We start from the raw sequence: 7,855 nt of genomic DNA, 5'->3' as shown, positions 1-7,855 counted from the left end.
CTCATAGGGATGGCGATGGGGCTCAGAGAGGTCATTGTCGGATCATCCTTATTGATGTAAAATAACTTTTCGACATGAAAAAGGTTTTGTTTATGTGTATTTCATGTTCCAAGAATGTTTGGATCCTAGACTTATTATGCACAGAAAATGAAGGTAAAAAACTGACGAGATGTACCTCTGTCCATGCATTAACAGTACATCAAGAAAGGCTCCAACTCTGGAAAAATAGAAGGGACCAGTACACTGGAAATCCTAAAATTTATCATGAAAGTGCAATTGAGTCCTAAAATTTTCAAAAAGTGCAATCAAGTCTTAAAACTTTTCACAATAGTGCAATCAAATCCTTAAGCTTTCAAAATGTATAATTAATGGAAGGACTTGAAGTCCTAAAACTTGTCGAAAGATTTGTGCAATCTAGGACCATCATCAATTTGCAATTTTTTTTTAAGGAGTGAAGTTGAAATATTTGTACAACCAGGTTTTGCCTGTATATTGCATGTCATTATTCATCAAAGAAATTCGAGTTGCAAATGCGTACTCTTCTTCCTTAGGGGCTTCCTCTTGTTCTCACATGCTCTTGTAAAAAACTTAAAAACTAGGCTTCTTGATGCTATTCTTTTTTTATTTGATCGTATTCTATTTTATTTTATTTTATTCTATGTGTGTGCGCAGGTTGCCAAACTCTGCTCCCTCCTCTCGCTTCCCCACCCTAACTCCTCTCGAAGATGGGGATTCAAACCCCCACCTCCCCCTTTCCAAGTAAGAAGAGTTGTCACCGAGGCAAAATATGTCATAATATAGCCTTTAAAATATAGATGTTATTTTAGAGGCTATATTATGATGTATTTTTTTCATTTGGATGTATTTCTTTACGCACTTCTTTTCTGACAAAAATACATTATTAGATCATGCAATGTGTTGTACTATTTATCTTGTGTATCAATTCTGTTGAGAAATCCCTTTGTCTTCCAATTTTCTATCAAAATATACAAATATATCAAATTGTTAGTGAAATGATAGTATACACAGCAAGCACAAAATTTAATCCTTCCTATCTAAATCCTCACAATAGACTAAAAAATTAAAGCACTTCATCCATGCCTTGGATTTTGACAATGGGTCATTTTCGCAAACTCCTCAATTCATCACTTTAAAGGAAAACCCTACGAATCCTTATAAGTTATCGCGATATTGATAATCACAAGAAAAAAAATTAGGAAAATTATTTCATGACCATACATTCATTTTACAAAATGGACAATAACTAATATTTAAAGAATTCAATAGCAATTTTTTTAAAATAACGGATATTATCCTCCAGAAAAAAAATGATATATTGTTCCTACGTAAAATGTTTCGGTCAACCATAGTCAAGACTGAAGAGGATTTTAACAGCAATATTTTTTCAAACATACTGGTGTGAAACGAAGTGGTTGCACTCATTCCTTCCCGCTAAAACAAATCCTTATATCATCTCCCCATTTCTATCCTCCCCAAATTAGACAAACCCCATCGACTCATGGCAAAAGGACACCTCAAGTACCAATATTTGTATACAGCGCTTACTTTGGTGCCAGTATTTTTATTTTTTTTTGCATTATTTAAGTGTCAAATCGGAGAAAAAAATGATCACTTTAGTGCTATCAGCAAGAAATTCCAGCGACCTCACCGGAATTAGCACTTAAATAATCGTTTTTTTTAAATTGGCACTTAATTGATCCAAAAAAAAAAAATATTGGCACCAAAGTGAGCATTGTACACAAATATTGGCACATGAGGTGTCCTTTTGCCTGCATTTTGGACTTTTTTTGATAATATTCCCAGTACCATCAAGCTCGACTTATGGCATTGACGTCAAGCTCCTCACTCCTCAAGCCCGAGTCCGACGTTGCTGAGAGACGCCCCCACCACAGACCCACGATGCTCCGCATTCGTCACCGACAGCCCCATCATGCTCGCTATCCCAGCAATTCACAAGCGGTGCGCTTTGAATTTTCCAGGCTTTTGGTTGAGTTTTAACCGCTGGCCGCGAGCTGACCATCGGTAGGTTCTAGTCACCGAGTCCAACCACCAGAAAAGTGATGACTTCCATGGTGGTCATAACTTCTATCAAAATAATTTAGAACTGTTGAAATATCCAACAGTAAGGTTACAATCGAGCAACCCAAATAGAACCAGCTTGTTATTTATATCGAAACCACTTATTTGTTTTTTTTTTTTTTTTTATGATCTAGGATCCGCCAGTCGTAATCGGGCTTCGCCCTTTCCGACGGCGACTATACCTAGAGAGAGGCTGGCCTCGCAGCCCACCAGCAAGGGCCCCCCACTTAAGTCCGAGAAACGCTTTGGGAGAGTTTCGAATCCCTGACTTTGGCTTACGCCGGCGCCAAAGGGTTCGATTCTCACCAAACACGCCATGCCCGTGGTGGGTGAAACCACTTATTTGTTTATCTCTGTGTAACCCAAAATCGAGAGGATCCATATCTCTTATATCTCATCATCAGCCAAACAGAACATTTTGTACTTGAACACGTCTTATAGTTGGGCTATTTACAGGAGATAAAAGAACAACTACTCTTTCACGTTATGTACCATGTTCCAATGCCCAAACTGCGTGGAGATGGCCACTCCATTTATCCCTTGTGTGGTTTCGACATGTAAATAATTATTTTTTCTTCATCTATATATATATAGTGAAATCGACCAATTAAAGCTTGCTCAAAACTTTGATGTTTTCACTTTCATAGCTCAGACACCTTGAAACCAAGATGGTCCATTTGAAAATTTGATTATGCCTATTCAAGCCTAGCGAGTTAGACGGTTCTCCCTCACACACACACACGCTTAGGTGCACAGCATATGATGTCTCATGACTGACGCAGTGTGTAATTGATTACATGTACTCAAACCAATTCTATGTTTGAATTTTCAAAATCTGCACCTCAGATTTTCTTGTTTCTCCATGTCTCATGGCAACACATGTTTTGTCCCATAACAACGCTTTTTTTAGAGGTTTGAATTGTTGTAATTTGTCTAGGCATATATCTATTAGCTAGTGGAGAGGCGCTTGGTCATGGAAATATTATCTATCATATCGACCAGCTTTAAAATGAGTATGCTTTGGTGTTTGATACAATTCATAGAACATTGTCAAACGAAAACAACACTTTCATTAAGAAGCATTATGGTTCAATTTTCATTTTGCTTCCAAGCTAAACATTTCTTCTTCAACGTTTATTAATGTAACATAACCATCTCATTGATCATCAGTGCTCACAGCAGTGAACGGGCAATGGCAGAAGCCACCGAGGCCGCTTTGTTCTCATAATCGTTCAAGTCCGATAATGGCGACTTGCCTTCAAAGCCTGCTTCGCACTTGGATGCATCAATGGCCGTCTCCATCATGTTGTCCACGGCGAACTTGTAGTCGCCTAATGTCAAACTGTCCTTGCTTGAGAGCACCAAGTCGCTTATGACATATTTTTCCAACTCCTCGCAAGAGGTCAGCGCTTGCTTCATCCCTGGGTCGGTGGATTTGTGGAGAAAGTCCTTGATTTTGATCAGAGTTGACTTGGCGTTTGTGTCGACCTTGTCGACCATGATTAGGCCTAGCGTTTGGGTGTCCGCGGTGGAGCTCCGGGGGTCAGACCTGAGAGCTGAGACGCAGAAGTCGGCATACGGTGTTTTCTGGCACGTGTCGGCAACAAAGTCGGCGATGGGAGGATGGTGTTGAGAAGAAGTTGAGTGAACGAAAGAAGTGTCAAGGGCGCTGGAGTCTTCATAATGTTGGAGCTTCTTTTTGAAGGAGACGATGATGCTGATCAGGTTTGGAAGAGGAACGTAGGAGAATACATACTTTTAGTGTAGGAAATGGTGCTAGTTGATCCTTTAAATCGAGTTTGGGATTGCTTCCTCCTATGAAAGAAATTGATATCTATGGAAGAAATGGATTAGGGTTTGACACTTGCTATTCGAAGATACTGTCTATATCAAGAGCCTTAACTTTCAGACACTTAACACTTATCAGGACACCATTTAAAGACTGTCCTTTGATTTTTCTTTCCCTAAAAATGGAGGGAAATAATTTAGGGGTGAGACGCTTCAGCGTCCGTCTAAATTCCACCGAGAATCTGCACCCTACTCATCTTAATAGGATTCTCTTCTTTTGAAATCTCAAACCTACCTACCCAATAAAATTGAAACTCGGAACCTACCTCGTCACATATTCGGGGATTGGTTCAGGGACTATCTGGGAACCAGCCACTTTCCTTTTTATTACGTGAAATTGAAACTTTAAATTTCATAGAGACACATCAACTTAGAAAACCTTAGTCGTGCTGGACATATTAAAACGTGCCAATAAAATGTATTCGCGGTGCTTAGCATCGGGCAATCAAATGTCCTACTAGTGAAAAACAAACTAAAAAGTTAATAGAGATTATATAATCTACAAGGTTTATCAATAAAAGAAAAGATCTCTATTCTTGTAGAGTGGTCGCCCGTTGGAAGTTACGTGGGTCGGATTATTTGTGCTGAAAAAGGTTGCCTCTATAAACACGCGAGAATGAACCCCATATTTTTCGCGCCGGTCACACATTTATCTTGCCTGACTCTTACATGATTAATTAAATGCAAACACATGAATTGCAAGGCAAGCCAATAGAAATTACAATTCACCAAAAACAGAGAAGTTGAGGCAAGTGAGACTATTTTTTTTTTAATAGTTGCTAAAAACCAGTTCCAAAATCGGTCCGATTCCTAGGTACTTGGAACCGAGAACCAACCCTCCAACTGGTTTCAAAAATTTAGAACCGGTTCTCGAACTGGTTTGAATGGGAACCAATTCCCGAACCTGTTTTTCAAGTGGTCCGATGTGACGTCCCAGCGCGCCACATCTTAAGGTTTACCAAACTCGCTCTCTGCTTTAATCTTTCTTTCATTATACATTGGCGCATGTGGAAGCTTAAATGGAAAATTAAATAGGGTGGCCATACAGAACAAGTGCTTGATAAACCACCAAAACACCAACTAGTAGGTATGCCCATGTAAAGGGTATGGCCTTACATGGTTTCACTAACCAGATAACATACATGTTTACAAAAGTAAGATCATTCAGCAAATTGATTTACATAATTCATATTCTTATCAAATACAATAATTTTTTATTTACATGGATTAAACCGGGAGGATTTACGAAGGAAAGTAATCTACTCCCGATCCACCAATGTCATCCCTTCCATGATCTTCACTTTCCACAACTATTTTTTCTTGCCGACTTGATCATTTGAAAAATGGTTAATCAACGGGAGTAAGCCGAAGCTCCTCAGCAAGTACGACTACTAGGCCGAATGACTAAACTAGTTATAGAATCGCAGGATTGCAATCAAAGGCACTACAACAGAATCCAAGGTATACAAAGGATAGAATCTCAAAATCAAACCAGAAACCAAGAATAATAGAATATCAGAATCAAACTAGAATCCAAGGATAGAATCAATCGGATCACAACCACTACAAATCAAGATTGATCGATGAACAATGCTTGCAATGAAAAAACCATAGAGAATCTAGTAATAAAGACTAGAACTCCACTTGTCTCGATTATTTTGAGAAGAACGATTCAGGATGACATATGGGCGGAAAGACAGACGGGTGGCTAGAACGGCTAGGGCAAGAATGACACCGACGGACAGTCAAAGCATCAGCTCGATGGTGGCACGGCCATAGACGACGAAGATGCACTACTAAAAAGAGAGACAACACGGTGACAATTTGACGGAATAACGGCGTGTGACAATCGTACGACGAAATGAACTCACGTTAGAGGTTTATATAGGGGAAGCAGAGTGAAGATCGGTCGGCTTGGGCGAGTTAACAGCTGAAGCTCCATGGCAGTACACATGGCACTGCATTTGTCACATGTCCCGAGCGGCGGCATGTGGCCCTACGAGCTGCCATGCATTGACGCATGGCCCCCCACATGTCCACATGCCGCCACGTGCTATTCCCTACCTTCGTCCCGATTTTGCACGTACTTTGCCCAATATGACCCTAATTAAATATACAGTGTCCCTAAAAATATGATCGGGCCAATAATAATTCCATGATAATATTTCAAGTTCGGATAATAATCTCTCAAAGGTTATCAAATAATCCGAACTCATTAAATACTAATCCACTCTTAAGCATATGGGGTTTTCAGGTCACCACAATCCTCCCTACCTTACGAAATTTCATCTCCGAAATTTAACCCTTACTCTTTCCTTATCTAAATGCGAGATCCCAATGGTCATTATTTCATTTAACGGTGTGGCCTCACTACGCTTCACTTGCATACTCGATCTCAATTGCCACATCTCGCAATCTTAACTTATATGCGGGGCCATCATCGACATCTATCAATCCGGCAAAATCATCGTTCATTCTCATCTTCTCAATTCACTTTTCAATGTCATTCTCATGATTTGTTAATTCAAATGGCGTTAAAAATGGACTTATTAATGTCCAGTATATCAAGAATATTCAAGCAGATCATCCATTACTATCCAATACCTATACAATGTCTACCAATTATGATGTCAAATCCATGTGTCATGTCTGTGGTTCCGTTGGTTACAACCTTAAAATATTTCACTCCCATCTCACTGGGCCATGTTCGATACAGTCCCCGGATCTCCGGGAATTATCCTCGAGACATTCCGTGATTCACTTTGAACCTCTGCATGATACATCACCGTAGGCAAATATAAACAATACATCCTTTACACAGACGGGATCTTCTCCGAAAACATTACCATCGGAGGTATCATAATAGACTTTAACCAACTCCCCACGAGACATTTTCTTTCCACTGCATCTCAACCCATTCCTCATATTTTATTTCGATATTAGAGATGCAATGCATGTTGTTTCAATTGGTTTACTTTGAAAATTTCAAAATTATTTTAAACATAAAAAACGATGCAACCTACCTTTTGAAATCCATTTCGTTTCAAAAGCACAAAACAATTCATACTCGAAATCATTTCGATCCAAAATCGAAAACGTTCCAAAAAAACATTTTATATTTGAAAAGCACAATTCAACTTTAGATTTTCGAAATCGTTTCGATACAGAATCGAGAACAATATCAGATTTAGCATGATACCTAGATCCAGCCTTTTAATATATGACTTGGTTCATTCCTACTCCTACCGCTATTTGTTTCAAGAAGACTGACAGAGCCACTCCTTGATCGGGTCTTATCTCTGCTATCCACTCCCTGCAATCTTAATAGACCGGGTTGCTACGGGATGTCACCAAACCAAGCACCTAATAAGAGAGTCCCGTTCAACACGTCCTATACCACGTCTCACTACGGTTTATAGGTATCCCATACAACTTGTCCCATATCAAGCTAACGGTTTATCAAATCTAATATAAAACAATGATATGTTCATGCATGGGCGTTTTCAAAACTCAATAGTTTTAATACAAATAAATCCGTGCGATGCATGATGTTCTCAATTTAAACCAGGTATGTTATAGATTCACAACTTAAACCTAACTATAACCATCAAGCGACCAATTAAAAGTCAGTAGCCTAGCATCAATCTATAGCACTTTGGTCGATATGAATAGTGACTATATTTCGTATCACTCAAGATCAATATTTAAGCTCTATTCACAACTTCACGATTCAGCCTTATGATCCACAATATCAATCGTCATGTCACAATTCCATATCCACAATAAGTTAATACATGGCTAAGCATCAAACCACAACGTTTCAATCCTAAAGGCAAATCGTTGTCATCAAAACTTACTGTTCAATTTCACTTGTTGATCACCCAGCTATATGCACAATACCTATAAT

General features: G+C 39.0%; 1 pseudogene; it reads right to left on the bottom strand.

Moving 5' to 3' along the window:
* Window positions 1–3,268: 3,268 nt before the first annotated feature.
* LOC125313606 lies at window positions 3,269–3,782 on the bottom strand (annotated as a pseudogene).
* Between the last annotated feature and the right edge of the window lie 4,073 nt (window positions 3,783–7,855).

The sequence above is a fragment of the Rhodamnia argentea genome, chromosome 1, assembly GCF_020921035.1.
Source record: "Rhodamnia argentea isolate NSW1041297 chromosome 1, ASM2092103v1, whole genome shotgun sequence".
NCBI classification, from domain to species: domain Eukaryota; kingdom Viridiplantae; phylum Streptophyta; class Magnoliopsida; order Myrtales; family Myrtaceae; genus Rhodamnia; species Rhodamnia argentea.
The sequence above is the reverse complement of the archived record's forward strand: the minus strand, read 5'-3'. Positions and strand labels throughout refer to the sequence as shown.